This window comes from Schistocerca serialis, chromosome 3 (genome assembly GCF_023864345.2).
Source record: "Schistocerca serialis cubense isolate TAMUIC-IGC-003099 chromosome 3, iqSchSeri2.2, whole genome shotgun sequence".
In the NCBI taxonomy this organism is placed as follows: domain Eukaryota; kingdom Metazoa; phylum Arthropoda; class Insecta; order Orthoptera; family Acrididae; genus Schistocerca; species Schistocerca serialis.
The window spans coordinates 334,642,068-334,659,442 of NC_064640.1; positions in this window are offsets into that span (position 1 = coordinate 334,642,068).

A 17,375-nucleotide genomic window follows, 5' to 3' on the forward strand; every position below is an offset into this window, starting at 1 on the left:
CCGTTCAGCCCTCCGGAATGTCTTTCGCCCCCTGCCACACCTTGAGACGACCTCCCACTCCACCAAAGGTGAGGGATCAGCCTCAATGCGGGCAGTATCCCGGGCAACCACAGTCGTAGTCCAATCGGGGGATGCGTGGGACGAGCTGGCCGTCCCCGACAAACCCCCATCCGGAACCCGACAGTGATGCCCATTGGCAACAGCCTCAAGCTGTGTAACCGAAGCCAACACTGCCTGAAGCTGGGAGCGAAGGGATGCCAACTCAGTCTGCATCCGAACACAGCAGTTGCAGTCCCTATCCATGCTAAAAACTGTTGTGCAAAGAACGTCTGAACTAATCTACAGAGAGCGCAAACAAATCGACACAAAATTTAAACGGTTATTAAAATACAAGATTGCCTAGTAAATGCAGTAATGCTGCTACTTGCGCACTGCTGACACGCTGCTCGGCGGCGGAAGGAGACTACGCGATTTTACACTATTCAGGTACTAAAACGCGATGCTACAACTCTCAAATACTATAATACGCCCGAAATTTATGAATTAAACAATGCAAGTACCAAAAACACGCAAAGAAATTAAGAATTAAACTACGTAGCAAATGAGCGAGCTAGGAGTATGATGCTGCGGGAATTAGATTAGGAAATGAGACGCTTAAAGTAGTAAATGAGTTTTGCTATTTGGGGAGCAAAATAACTGATGATGGTCGAAGTAGAGATGATATAAAATGTAGACTGGCAATGGCAAGGAAAGCGTTTCTGAAAGAGATATACGTTAACATCGAGTATAGATTTAAGTGTCAGGAAGTCGTTTCTGAGAGTATTTGTATGGTGTGTAGCAATGTATGGAACTGAAACATGGACGATAAATAGTTTAGACAAGAAGAGAATAGAAGCTTTCGAAATGTGGTGCTACGGAAGAATGCTGAAGATTAGATGGGTAGATCACATAACTAATGAGGAGGTACTGAATAGAATTTGAGGGAAGAGAAATTTGTTGCCCAACTTAACTAGAAGAAGGGACTGGTTGGTAGGACATTTTCTGAGGCATCAAGGGATCACCAATTTAGTATTGGAGGGCAGCGTGGAGGGTAAAAATCATAGAGGGAGACCAAGAGATGAATACATTAAACAGATTTAGAAGGATGTAGGTTGCAGTAGGTACTGGGAGATGAAGAAGCTTGCACAGGATAGAGTAGCATGGAGTGCTACATAAAACTAGTCTCTGGACTGCAGACCACAACAACAACATTAACACATTATTTTTCTTTTTATAAACCTTCCGTCAGTCACACACACACACACACACACACACACACACACACATACACACACACACACACACACACACGTGTGTGGGTGTGTATAAGTGTGAATTAACAGAAGTGGTTCTTGGCGATACTGATTTTACGAAATGCTCTTAAAACGAAGTTTTGTGAAAACTTGTATGCTTTTTATTTTTATGTCACTAAAATGATGAAACACCCAGAATGAACAATACGAATATCTATTACAGTCATATTCAAGCTGTGTCACGTAAAAACTTATCTGACTATACATAGGACAGGGACTACTCGCAATCTATTATGTGTGTCATTTCCCCCGTTATTATCTTTCTTGCGTCTACAGGACGGCGCGACACTGAGTACCCGTCCTTGATGGATACACATTACTCTAATTAAAAACGAGTATTATAACATTAAAAGATGATAAAATATGTGCGGTGTGGGATCCGCATCAGGTGGGACTGACGGATGACATCGAAAAACTTCAAACAAGGACGGCTCGTTTAGTATTACCGCGAAATAGCGGATATAGTTGAACAGACGTGATACGTGAGTTGGAGTGGCAATCATTAAAACAAAGGTGTTTTTCGTTGCAGCGGGGTCTTCTCATAAAGTTTCAGTCACCAGTTTTCTCCTTCGATTGCGAAAACATTCTGTTGGCACCCACCTACATGGGGAGAAATGATCATCACGATAAAATAAGAGAAATCAAGTATCGCACAGAGAAATTTAAGTGCTCGTTTTTCCCGCGCGCCGTTCGAGAGTGGAACGGTAGAGACGGCTTGAAGGTGGTTCATTGAACCCTCTCCCAGACACCTAATTGTGAATAGCAGGGTAACCCCGTAGATGTAGATGTTGCTGTAACTTTGTGGAAAATAACTGAATACACTATGTAGCTAACTTTACAGGATGAATAACTTTGCTTACAGTTGTCTATCTACACTCATGCTCATAAATTAAGGACAATGGCAGAATGTGGTGCCACACAACATGGCACTACACAAAACTGCGCTAATAGCATAGGCACATAGGGAACACGGATGACACAGATCTGTACGTCCACAATATTGGTGAGAAGTTGAGAAAACCGTCCCGAAACATAAGTGCTACAGAACGCCACTGTTTCCTGCGTATGTACCCCGACATCAATATGGGATATGATCATCATGCACACGTACACAGGCCGCACAACGGGTTGGCATTCTCTGGATCAGGTGGTAGAGCAGCTGCTGGGGTATAGCCTCCCATTCTTGCACCAGTGCCTGTCTGAGACCCTGAAGTGACGTAGGGGTTTGAAGACATGCAGCGATACGTCTCCCGAGAGCATCCCAGACGTGCTCGATGGGGTTTAGGTCTGGAGAACAGGCAGGCCACTCCATTCGCCTCATATCTTCTGTTTCAAGGTACTCCTCCACGATGGCAGCTCGGTGGGGCCATGTGTTGTCATCCATCAGGAGGAAGGTGGGATCCACTGCACCCCTGAAGAGGCGGATATACTGGTGCAAAATGACGTCCCGGTACACCTGACCTGTTACAGTTCCTCTGTCAAAGACATGCAGGGGTATACTTGCACCAATCATAATCCCATCCCACACAATCAAACCACGACCTCCATACAGGTCCCTTTCAAGGATATTAAGTGGTTGGTATCTGGTTCCTGGTTCACGCCAGATGAAAACCGGCGAGAATCACTGTTCAGACTATACCTGGACTCGTCCGTGAACATAACCTGGGACCACTGTTCCAATGACCATATACTGTGTTCTTGACATCAGGCTTTATGGGCTCCCCTGTGACCAGGGGTCAGTGGAATACACCGTGCAGGTCTGCGGGCGAATAAACCATGTCTCTTCAGCCGTCTGTAGACAGTGTGTTCGGAGGCAACTGATCCAGTGGCTGTGGTAAGGTCCCGAGGAAGGCTACCTGCAGTACTGCGTGGCCATCTGCGGGCACTGATGGTGAGATATTGGTTTTCTTGTGGTGTTGTACACTGTGGACGTCCCGTACTGTAGCGCCTGGACACATTTCCTGTCTGCTGGAATTGTTGCCATAACCTAGAGATCACACTTTGCGGCACACGGAGGCCCCGTACTACGACCTGCTGTGTTTGGCCAGCCTCCAGTCACCCTAGTATTCTACCCCTCATAACGTCATCAATATGTGTTCTTTCAGCCATTTGCAACACACAGTCACTATTAGCACGCCTGAAAACGTCTGCACACTTACTCGCTGCTCCGTACTCTGACATGCACCAACACACCTTTGCATATGTGGACTGCTGCCAGCGCCACAGCGCGACGACCATAGGTCAAATGCACCGTATGGTCATACCTCGAGGTGATTTAAACCCTCAAACGCTCACTAGAGCGTTGGTTTCCCATACATCAGCAGTATCCTTAATTTATGAGCATGAGTGTAAATAAATAATGCATTCAAATATTATTTTGTAAGTTAGAGGTAAAAACACCTAATCTGAGACTTCCTTTCTGTACCATTGTCATCCACAGCCTGAAACGTGCTCCATCCTGCAACCTATGATAGCATCGAGTAGACTCTGAAGCTGCGTGCCGGCTTCGGCGCTACCATCGGCGGCACGGTCACACTGGCTAGCCATGGCCATACCACTACCTTCGTTACTAGTGTTCTGAGCTCACTTTTTCATCTATAATGCGTAGCCTGTGGTTTATTCTGCTAGCCAACTACTTTCTGATAATGTTTTGAACACACTATAAAATTTTGCGAGTAAAACTGATGAAAAAGTTCCACAATGAGCTTCTGTTAAAGACAATAACTCTGATCTTCGCACCAAGGGCTTAGCTTACGACCGCTTTCTATAGCACAGATTACTCAAAAAGTCTTAACCCATTTATAAGAAATAATGGCTGCATTTGTATAATACGAATTATAATCCATTCCGGTAATGCGTGGTTTATATTACCTGGAGGTACAACAGAAGTCCACTCGAGAATTTTACATGCCAGCAGCAAAAATGCTAAACATTCGGTTACTTGACAATGAGTTCGGAAGACGTCCTGTATCATAGGGGACTGTTCAGCGAAACAGAATAGAATAGCAAGAGCTCAGAACGCATCAACCCGTCGTTATCATCAACGACTTAAACGCGCCCAAATCAACGACTCTGAAAATTTCAAACTTAATGCAGTTACGTGCTTGACAGATTAGACCATAAAGATTACGCAACTCGAAAAAATCTGTTACTATTTGATAGAAGTTGTGCATAAAGAACACTTCATCGTTCACATTTTGTATACTGAGGCAACATTCTGTACCTACGTAAAAGCTAACAAACATAACTGCTGCATATGAAGTAACGGGCCACCACACGCTACCACTGTATGGCAATGAGACAAGGAAGTCAAAACTCTATATCACCTAGATAAGGGATCTCAACACACAGAGATCTCGAATCTGGGGTGGATTCTCGGGCTAATTCAGAAGTTATGCGTAAGAATGTATTCAGGTCCGGTCTTCAACAATAGGAGCAACGCTTCCTAATTGGCAGAGGCCATGCTGAAGTGTGATGAAAATGTATGCATACAGGGTGGTCCATTGATCGAGACCGGGCCAAATATCTCACGAAATAAGAGTCAAACGAAAAAACTACAAAGAACGAAACTCGTCTAGCTTGAAGGGGAAAACCAGATGGCGCTATGGTTGGCCCGCTAGATGGCGGTGCCATAGGTCAAACGGATATCAACAGCGTTTTTTGTAAATAGGAACCCCCACTTTTTTAGTACATATTCGTTTAGTACGTAAAGAAATATGAATATTTAGTTCGACCCACTTTTTCGCTTTGTGATAGATGGCGCTGTAATAGTCACAAACATATGGCTCACAATTTTAGACGAACAGTTGGCAACAGGAGATTTTTTAAATTAAAATACAGAACGTAGGTACGTTTGAACATTTTATTTCGGTTGTCCCAATGTGATACATGTAGGCTACCTTTGTGCACTTATCATTTCTGAGAACGCATGCTGTTACAGCGTGATTACCTGTAAATACCACATTCATGCAATAAATGCACAAAATGATGTCCGTCAACCTCAATGCATTTGGCAATACGTGTAACGACATTCCTCACAACAGAGAGTAGTTCGCCTTCCGTAATGTTCGCACATGCATTGACAATGCGCTGACGCATGTTGTCAGGCGTTGTCGGTGGATCAGGATAGCAAATATCTTTCAACATTCCCCACAAAAAGAAATCTGCGGACGTCAGATCCTGTGAACGTGCTGGCCATGGCATGGTGCTCCGACGACCAATCCACTTGTCATGAAATATGCTATTCAACACCGCTTCAACCGCACGCAAGTTATGTGCCGGACATCTATCATGTTGGGAGTACGTCGTCATTCTGTCATGCAGTGAAACATCTTGTAGTAACATTGGTAGAACATTGCGTAGGAAGTCAGCATACATTGCTCCATTTAGATTGCCATCGATAAAATGGGGGCCAATTATCCTTCCTCCCATAATGCCGCACCATACATTAACCCGCCAAGATCGCTGATGTTCCACTTGTCGCAGCCATCGAGGATTTTCCGTTGCCCAATAGTGCATATTATGCCGGTTTACATTACCGCTGTTGGTGAATAACGCTTCGTCGTTAAATAGAACGCGTGCAAAATATCTGTCATCGTCCCGTCATTTCTCTTGTGCCCTGTGGCAGAACTGAACACGACGTTCAAACTCGTCGCCATGCAGTTTCTGGTGCACAGAAACATGGTACTGGTGCCGTCGATGTTGATGTAGCATTCTGAACACCGACGTTTGTGAGATTCCCGATTCTCGTGCAATTTGTCTACTACTGATGTGCGGATTAGCTGCGACAGCAGCTAAAACACCTGCTTGGGCATCATCATTTGTTGCAGGTCGTGGTTGACGTTTCTCATGTGGCTGAACACTTCCTGTTCCCTTAAATAACTTGAACGGACCGGACACTTGGATGATGTCGTCCAGGATACCGAGCAACATACATAGCACACGTCCGTTGGGCATTTTGATCACAACAGCCATACATCAACACGATATCGACTTTTTTCGCAACAGGTAAGCTGTCCATTTTAACACGGGTAATGTATCACGAAGCAAATACCATCCGCACTGGCGGAAAGTTACGTTATACCACGTACTTGCACGTTTGTGACTATTACAGCGCCATCTATCACAAAGCTAAAAAAGTGGTCCAACTAAAACATTCATATTTCTTTACGTGCTACACGAATAAGTATTAAAAAATGGGGGTTCCTATTTAAAGAAAACGCAATTGATATCCGTTTGACCTATGGAAGCGCCATCTAGCGGGCCAACCATAGCGCCATCTGGTTTCCCCCTTCAAGCTTGACGAGTTTCGTTCTTTGTAGTTTTTTCGTTTGATGCTTATTGCGTGAGATATTAGGCCCGGTCACTATCAATGGACCACCCTGTAAATTTGCCATAAACATACATGTGTATTATTTAAATGCATCAATTATTTAGTAGAAACAGGTCGAGATTTTATGACCACCCTGTGCATGGAGCTCCTACGTGAAAGGCTATCATGTTATAAAGAAGAGGCAAGGATTTGTTCCTAGTTTTTCTGTCCATTTATTGCGAACAGGACTTACAAACTGAGATATCAGACGCACTTATTAACAAATTTTAATCAGATGTCAACTCTGGAAAAAACAATAAGCTATCTGTAAGAAAAGAAATTCTCTAGTGAGAGAATTTATTGTTTGTGCGAAAGAAGTAAACACAGATCTTTTTTAAAAAAATCTGTACCTTAAGATAAAAAACGTAGAAGTAAGGGTTGAAGATTATGCTGTAGCGGAAAACAGACTTACAACCAGAAACGTAGGTCGTACAAAACTAATTTTTGGTGAATAAAGACAAATAAGTGTTTCATTTAGTGTATACAGCATACAATGATCCACCAAGAACCTGCAGTTCCATTAATTAAAATTATAAATAAACTATTTTCATAACTCTGCAGGAAGAGCAGCGATTCTTTCATTTACCTATCTAAATAAATAATCCTTTCACTGTCCGCAGCTCGTGGTCGTGCGGTAGCGTTCTCGCTTCCCTCACCTGGGTTCCCGGGTTCGATTCCCGACGGGGTCAGGGATTTTCTCTGCCTCGTGATGACTGGGTGTTGTATGATGTCCTTAGGTTAGTTAGGTTTAAGTAGTTCTAAGTTCTATGGGACTGATGACCATATATGTTAAGTCCCACAGTGCTCAGGGTCAGCCATTCCTTTCACTCATTATTCTGTAAGATACAGAGGAAAACAACTTATCTGAATCAGCCCGCAGAAGAGAAGTGACTTCGTTGCATACTTCACAGTACTGAATGCTTGCTTTCGAGACACACAAGTAATCCAGCAAAAACATCGGTATATTACTCGGGTGATACCACTCACTCTCAAATTTGATTCAAGCCAATTAGATTCAGTTAATTATTACAGAGGCACTAAATCCTTCATTCATATCCAAGTGCAGCATAGGAGAAAGCCAAATTTAATATATAGGTGTAGATTTGTAGGCGCATGTTTGTGTGTCGTCCTTTCTTTGGCACTGAGTCGTACAGCTGTGGCACATTTGATGACGATTGTGGAATAAAAGATGTTAAATGAGTACTCAACCTGAGGTGAAGGAAGGGCTACGCCTTTAACATGTGCCCATACAAGCCTGTAATTACTGTAGCTATAGACACACAAGAGCTTGCACAATCTATGGTACCCAGAATTGTTGGCTCGTTTATGTTATTCAACAGCATTGTAAAACTTTTATCCTCAATTTTTCGAAAACATCTGACAAGTGATTCACACTGGAGCAGCCTATGTGTGTACTAAAACCGTGTGGAATACGAGCAAAATCAGTGCATCACTTATCAGAGCTGAGATTCATGGTACCGTGATTACTCGGACAGTTGTTAGGAAACTCAGCTTCCAATTCCCAGCGTCTACGCCTAAGACACATCTCTCACCATGAAACCTCTGTCGATTCGTTGCGTTGCTTGTGGTGACGACAGTGGACTATTGAAAACCATTTCATCAACTGACACACAGTAGAATACAGATTTGGAAAACACCTACTATGAGGAATTATCCATCCTTCAAAAAGCTCACAATAAAATTTAGAGGTAGGACGAAAGTTTGTGCTCCCATTCCTCGTGGAGAAATTTGTTCTACGTTATAATATTGTACCGGCTGTTACATTGAGCATATGAACACTTCATGGCCGATTCACGTTGAAAACAAATTCGTCGAAAATCTCTGTCTTCAACAACGCGATGAGCATTCTTTAATTCCCAGCTGCATATGGGCTAGTGTCCATTTGTAATGCAAGTATCGAAATGACAGGGTCGAAATCCTGGCTCAAAGGCAATCTGATATTTATCGAAAGTTCAGGAAACAGCGAGATCGTGCAAGACCAGAAATACCAACCTCAACGGCTTTCTTGATTACAGGTGTAGAGAAGAATGGGCTGCTACACTAGTACCCAAAGATCGATACAAACACAAAAGAGGCACAGAAGAACAGACGTGATAAATCGCTGTAAATGACTGTCAAGGTTTCTCCATGAATCTCAAATGTGTTGTACAGGAAAGGAATGTAGTACTACAATTTTAAATGGTTTATTTGGCAATTCATCAGTCATGTATACACCACGAAAGTGCTTAATTTTTAATTTTTTAGTAAGCCCATCTATATCAAAATCACTTAATGTATTAAAATATTATCAATTAGTTTCTCGAAAATTATTTTTTTGTTTTCTTGATTCCATTACCTACTTTCTTTTCCATTTCTAAGTTATGTCTTTTTTGTTCTTGTATTTGTTTATCAGCTTACTTCTTATTTATAACTGCATTTGCAACTGCTGCAGATTCACCAGTTAAAGAACGAAATGTTGCTAAATAAGGTAATGCAGATAATAATAACGCTAAAATTCCACCTTCATGTTGTGTTAGTCCTTTACCAACTTTATTTTTTGTTAAATATTCAATTATTTTTTAACGACAGGAATTGCTAATGTATCAAGTAAATTTCCACCAACTTTCTTTTCTTTTTTCCTTTTATGAACATTTGTTAAAAATGGTTTAATTTCATTTAATTGTTTATTATTTAACTTAAATTTAACTGACTTTGGTTTTGTTTTGCTCCTAAGTAGCAAAATATAATCAATTCTAAAGTTATTCAAATATATAGTTAAAAACTTAATAAAAACTTTTCAAACTTCAGTTCTAGATAACTCCATAAAAGCTTCATTCAGTAGCTTTTCTTTACTTCGTTTTATTTGCAGTCTAAGTTTATTTCTATTTTTTTCATTTTCGTTCCATTCTGGATCTTGCATATGTTTATGATAATAATTTCTTCTAACTGCGTTTTTTCTCTTGGTCTCTTGTTTTTTCATGATTGTAAGAATATGCTAAAAGTACATTCAATAAAATTGACTTGTCATATTTTTCTATTTCATTCTATTCTTCGACTCTGAGTTCTTTTATTGATGAAACTACAACTGATTTTACATATTGAATTCGAAAATTTTCAATTCCTAAATTTCTTATATGAACTGAAATAGATGTTGGATTTCCATTTCTTGCATCACATCGATGTCCTCTCATTCTTGAACATAATTTTGTTGCTGTACTTCCAATGTATATTTTACTGTCAATGCTGTTTGTAATCTTGTAAATTGTACTGTGTATACATTCATTTAAATAAAAGAAATTTTAATAGAAAAAAATATAATAAGAAACGTTTCGCAAACATCAACCATTTTCATCAACATCAATTCCCATACATCGTATCCTTTTATCATAGATAGTACCTATAACTGCTGTTGCTGCAATTTTATCTTTCAAACTGGCGTCACTTGCACAGATTCTTTCTTTTGCGGCTAAATGAAGTTGTTTATCTGCCTCATGTCTAGATTGTAATTTCTTTTTATGAACATCAAACAGAAGAATTTGCTGCCTTATATAACAAAAAACGTTTTGAACTAGATATTACAAATTACCATAACTCTACATGATTTGATATGCCATATTTTGTTTTTGTTGCATTTCAGACAAATCATCAAAATAATCAGTTGGTTGATTCATCATTATCTGATCATGTTAAACTACAGAAAATGTATTTAAAAATTCTAAAAATGAAGTTTTTCCTCAAGAAATGTGGAATATTAATCCGCCAAATAATTTTCTAAAAGCATGTGATGCTATTTTAGATTTTAAACGAATTACTTTACTAAAATATGATATTGTAATTAGTCCAGTTAGTTTTATAACTAATTATTCAATTTATGTAATCAATATGACACATAGAAAGAATGTTGTTACTACACAGATAACAACTATGAAACGTTGTGCAACTTTTAATGATAGAATTCCAAATGGTATACTTGCTTATAAAATTATGTATGACAAAAAGAATGTTACGTACGATGCAAGACATAGATTACTTAGTGAAAATTTTAATTATTAACATTTGCTTGTATATAAATGAATGAAATGCGTAACAAATTTATAAAAGTGTTAACTTAATGCCTGTACTCATTTCTGAAACATTTTAAGAAAGATAGAAAAAATAAAAACTGAAAATTGTAGTATCTTATTATTAAATGATTTCTGATTTGTTTTATTATATTTTTTATAGATATCCCTTTTTATGTAGATTATGTTAGCACTTTTAATTTTTAAAATTGGTTAATATTTGACTGAGAAATCGACACTTAATCTAAAGTCAAAAAACGCCTAGTCATGAAAATCGACTTTTTAGTTTATTAACTAATTTTGGTGATATTCGGTATATGGCCTACTGTAGTTTCCAGATGAACGTATTTCAAGAAAATATTCGGTTTGTCCATTTTTAAACAAAAATTTTGGTTTATTGCATTTTATATGTTTCATGTTGTCCACTTGTTGCATTTTATGTGTTTCAAGCTGCACTTTCAGAACAGTAGAGACATCTGTGAACAATAGTTTGAACTAACTAGATTCGAATATCTCTTACTAGATGGCACTGATGTTTGTTTCATTGAAATCAATATGGAAACATACTTCACTTTCGATGTAATTTTCTCTAGCTTTATTTCTAATTTTGTAGTTCAAAATCACATTCATCAAATGTACATGTTTGTTGTCCAATTTCAAAATTCAATAATGTTAAGAAAATAATGAATTAGAACCTTAAATAAATTGATGAAGAAGTTGATTTTTAGAAGATACTTTGTCAGTAGAACTCCAACTATATATAAATTCTTCAAGCTACTTTATTTCAGGCAAACTTCACACAACCATTGACCAAGGAGAGTGTGCATATCAAAGGTCATTATAATGTATTTGTTTGCAGAGTGGTATCCATTTGGCTAAAACTTCCAACACACTCACCTATGTACTTAATCTTCTTCTCTTCTTGTGGTCTTCAGTCCTGAGACTGGTTTGATGCAACTCTCCATGCTACTCTCATGTACTTAATAACAGCCCAAATAATAGAAGCAGTTCTCTTAATTCAGAACTTCATCTTCAAGTAGTGCTGTGTACATAGGGTCAGAGGACTCTGAAACACAGAAAAATGTGTAGGACATTGTGAGGATGTTTTGCAGTTTTTGAAAATCATATAAAATTTTCAGTGTAAATTACTTGTGTTAACAAATACATTTTAATTATTTACTTATATTCACAAAATAATTTTTTTAAATAATGTACTTTGTTAACTAATTCATTTTAATTATTTGATTACGTTAAACTATGTGAAATGTATGCAAAATAAATGATTTTTACTATAGCTATTATAATATTATTGTATTATATTATATTATATTATTATTAGGTTTAAGGTATAGTATGATGTTTTTGTATGTTCTGGATAATTAGATCAATTTTATGAAAAATAAAAATGCGAGTGTTAATGAGCAATTTTTAATTTTTACCAAACTGAGCTAGTGAGCCAAAACATTCAAAAATATCCTACTCCTACTCCATTCGTAGACTTGCTGCTGTGACAACATGCATTACCATAGTGAACCTTCATTCATCGATGAATTTCAATAAGTTTCACACCTTCACCACGCAAAAACCGAATAACAGAACGCTGTTGTACCCTGGCGCAAGTCAAACCTAACTTGGCCATCTTTATACTGATACTGCGAAGGTATGTGTGCACCTGGACTATGCTGCCACCTAGAGGCCATTCTGCACGTTGTCGGTAGCATACTTACCAACTTACAGGATAACAGCACGAAATTTAGATTTGTTATTACAAACTTAAGGTTTTCATTTGAGTCACCCTTGTATATACATCATGGTTCTGTTGGTCTATCGGTCACCAGCTCAGTAACTCAGAATGTTCAGTCAAATATGGACTGCCCTCGGGAAAAAAAGGCCACACTTCATGAAGTATTCAACAATGAACTTGAATGGGTGTCATGTGACACATACCCTAGATCACTTGTGAAGGAAAATGAGCTACATAATTTTATAAGATGAATTGCAGTACAAAAATATAAAGATGAGTGTGCCTGTCATCTGACCTGTGCATTTACACTGCTCAATATGTATGTCTAGACCATAAATACCTATGTGAGTATGGAAACACAAGTGAAACGCTACAATTCCAACAGAAATATCCACATCCAACCATTCTCTCAGTGACATTGCAAGTAGAATCTGACGGTTGTGCCTCATATGGCATGCAGGAGGGCTACTGGCAGATTTCTTCTACTACTACTGATTTTTTTCTCCCCCTGTCCTAGCAGTCTCCAAACCAGCACATTATATTGAATTTAACTCAATCTAGTGATTGAAAAGGAAATGAAGAAATTATATATTTCAAACGATTTAAGAAACGTTGTTTGCAAGAAAATGTAAGAACTTTGCAAAAAAAAAATTATAAATTAAAACATAAAAAATGTAATAATTAGTTCTATATATCAATAGACCAATCTTCATTTCTTAAGATTCTAAACAATGTAAGAACTAAAATATTTAAAAACATAAATCAATGGGAACAGTATCTTTGTATAAATTTACTGGATATGAATGTTTAAATATTAGATATGGCGAAATAATTTTTATGTTGCTCAATAACAAATTTAAGATTATTTTACCCGATAGATATAATAAATTAATTGCTGCTTGAGATTTTCAGTTATTTGATGAAGGAAGTATTAAACTAAAATATATAGGAATGAAAAATATAGTAATAATGAATTTCATAGTCCATTTCGTGGGAAAATGAACAAGAACTTTCAAACTAAAAAACTAGAATAATTTTTTCTTTGAGATGCAAAATTTAAAAATTTTAAAAACTACAGAACTAAAATCCATAGCAAAAGAATTGAAAATTAAATGAATTCCTAAATTTAAATAATATAAACTTATTGAAAAATGTAATAATATTATCAGCGACACTAAAATAATAATAATTGTTGTTATAAAACAAAAAATTTATTTATTAATGACGATGTTGTACATGGAAACACATAAAAAATTACAAATTTTAAGATTTTCTAACATTTATTTACAAATCGAACATATAGAACTTCTGTTGTTGGTTGTATTAAACGGAAAATACCGTGTGAAGATAATAGGTTTTACATATCTAATTTAAAAAATTATCAGGAAATTGTATTACAGAATTTAATGGTAACATATACTGTCTTTTTATTTCCATGAAACAAGAATTAACAGAAAATTTTGTTGCAGAATTAAAGATAGAGCAGTTTTTACCAAAAACTATCACAAAATATTATCATGGACTTTAAAGATAAGGTACACTGACTTTGTGTTCATAAACATACAAAATTTTCATAAAAAATTATTAGGGAATTTAAAGATAGTGTAGATTGAACTAAGACTTCTTTTCTCCAGCTGGCAATCATTATCAGAAAACTTTGTTAGAGAATTTGAACACAAAGTAGATTGATACTGTTATTCTTATCACTAAAAATTATCCAAAATATTTACAAGAGATTTTGAAGTTAAAAGAGATAACTCTTGTATTTCAGATTATCAAAAATTACCGGAATATTTTATAAGACATTTTGAAGATAAAACAGATTAGTCCTATGTTTATCATTATGAAAAGTATCATAAAATTTCATCAAAAATTAGGATTCTTAAAGCTAGAGTGCCTATGATATATAAATGTTTACAATAAAGTAAAATTCAAAAAATAATTATGTTTAGCAACATACTCATAAAAATAAACTGTTACAGTATTTTAACAACATAAACATAAAAGAAGGAATTGATACAAATTAGGAATGAACTTCTCTCCTTAATAAAAGTTTAGAAATAATGCCATCCTGAAGGACTGAGAATGAAGTTTGACCCAGAGGCTCTTAAAATTATAGAATAGTTAAAAGAAGACCTTACACAATGGAAGAGACAACGAAGAACAGAATATGAAAATGTAAAAAGGATCGGAATGTTAGTGATACTGTCAAAATGGTAAAAAATGAAATCAGAAGTTTATGTGATAATGTGGTGGTGGTGGCTAGTGTTTAACGTCCCGTCGACAACGAGGTCATTAGAGACGGAGCGCAAGCTCGGGTTAGGGAAGGATGGGGAAGGAAATCGGCCGTGCCCTTTCAAAGGAACCATCCCGGCATTTGCCTGAAGCGATTTAGGGAAATCACGGAAAACCTAAATCAGGACGGCCGGAGACGGGATTGAACCGTCGTCCTTCCGAATGCGAGTCCAGTGTGCTAACCACTGCGCCACCTCGCTCGGTTATGTGATAATGTAATGAATGGTTTGCAGAAAACAGAGAAGTTGGAAAACGAAATGTTACTTTTAACGATTGCTATCTAGAAGAATTTAGCGATAGTCCACACTCTCGTGGAGATTATACATTATCTGAATTGCAAATAAATAATTTCATAAAGAATTATGAGGAACAGGTTAAAAATAGAAGAAAATTAAACGACAAAAAAAGAAAATGTTACAAAAATAAATATAAGTGACAGAATATTGGCATAAATTAATCATAGTGAAGGTAAAGATTTAGATTAAAACATGTTGGTATATTTAAACTTGTAAAACTAGATGTAATATATAATGGAAATTAAGTAACAGTTTGTTGTAGAGCATATGAAGGTACAGGCTGATTGATGTATCTCTTAACTAAAAAACAAATTAATCTGGATGATATGTTAAAAAATATGATGCTCTTGATTTACTGAACTATGCAAATAATTTGTACCATTCAGGAGTTTTATATTCCAAAAAAGATCCAATTAAAATAATACCAAGTAAATTTATTCAGCACAATAATAATTGATAAAAGATTGTTGAAGCCTATTTTCCACAATTATCAGTAACTATAGATTCAAGATTAAGTGAACAATTTTGTGAAAGTTCTATCAAAAAAATATGCAGAAAAACCAATCTAACATTTTCGGATTAATGATGCTCACTAATAAACCGATAGATAAGCAGTCCCTCATGGAGAAGAATTAGCTAGAAACAAGAACTATTATAATGAATAAGTTAGACTAACAAGAATGTTTACAAATAGACTTTGTGGTTTTATTATCCCAATGGAATTCCATATATAATTAGATTGTTGAACTATTTACTCCATACTTTTGGGAAATCACGAAAATATGGAAAGGGCTTAGAAAGTATATTAATCAACAATTTACAAATTAAAATGCATATTCTGGGATATAATTAGTGTCCTCCAGGAACAACACTAAAAAATAATAAACTACAGGAGATTCAGGAATAAATCAATGAGATAAAGGTTGTAAAAAACTTTATATTTTTATGCAGATAATAAACAATTAGAAAAAACGAATAGGTTATAAATAACATACATTAATGGCAAAAGAAAATATTATGCCAAAGGCACTTCATTGGGAGAAAAATTAACTGTTACTCCAGTTAGAGGAATAATGTGTGGAAATATAAAAGTAGTATGTTGATAAAAAGGAATCAGGTATATAAGTGTTTTTAAAATAAATAATTTCATATATACTTGAAATTGCATAATTTAAAAAATTTATAAAATTTTATTGTATATAAATGAATAATTTTATATTCGAAAATTCCTTATTACAAAACAGTAAAACCAGACCTTAATCAATTAAAACTGAACTGTGTAATGAGCGATTGAATAGTACTATAATTTTTAACTGAGACTGAAAAAAGATGGTATAAGGACACTGGTGAAATATTCTTATAACATGATGAATTTACATTGTTAAAAGTAATATTGTACATCTTATAAAAAGAGAGAAACAGGATCTGTGTTAATAAACAACAGTGGTGGATTCTCACCATTATTAGCGGCTGCATTATCATATTTAGCAACAGCTAATAAAGTAAAAGGACAGTAGTGCTTACGATAATAGATAAAAGACAAAAAGCTCAAGAATAGGAAAAGCAAAAAAGCCGTAATTGACAATGGGGCAGAAATCTGGCGTTTGTATAAGCAAATGGACAGCAAAAACAATTTTTGGGGATTATTAAAAGACGTAAATGCTTTACTGAATATTTAATATAGAAAAATTTTACTAAAGATTTAAAATTAAACAATTAGTAGGGGTTTGTATTATTTATGAGTTACCTGCGAGAGTAAACATTTATATTTGTGAGAATGTTGGTTTTGATTGGATTTTTTTACAATAAAGCGAAAAATATATAATCTCTTTGGTATTCATTTGGTGGAAATATACCGAAAGAACTAGTAAATAACTTGAAAAAAACCTAATAAATAATATAATCCTGAAAAATACATAATCTTGATGTATCATTTGTGGCCATTTATGCTTATTCACATTAAAATTACTATCAGCTAATTGTCAATTTGAATCTGAAGACGTTTTAAATTTAATAACTGTACACATTTGGAAATAATCTAAATGTGAAGTATGAGGAATTAATAAAATACTAAGAATCAAAAACCGATAAAAAATAAATGTAGGAGAAATTGAATGCAAACTTAATACAACTATAAATGAAGATGAATTAAGAGAACTAAAATTGAAATAGCTCTTACAATATTTAATTAAAGATGAACTAGAGAGAGAATCAAAGATTACTCGAAACAATAATAAATAAGAATTAGAAAAATAA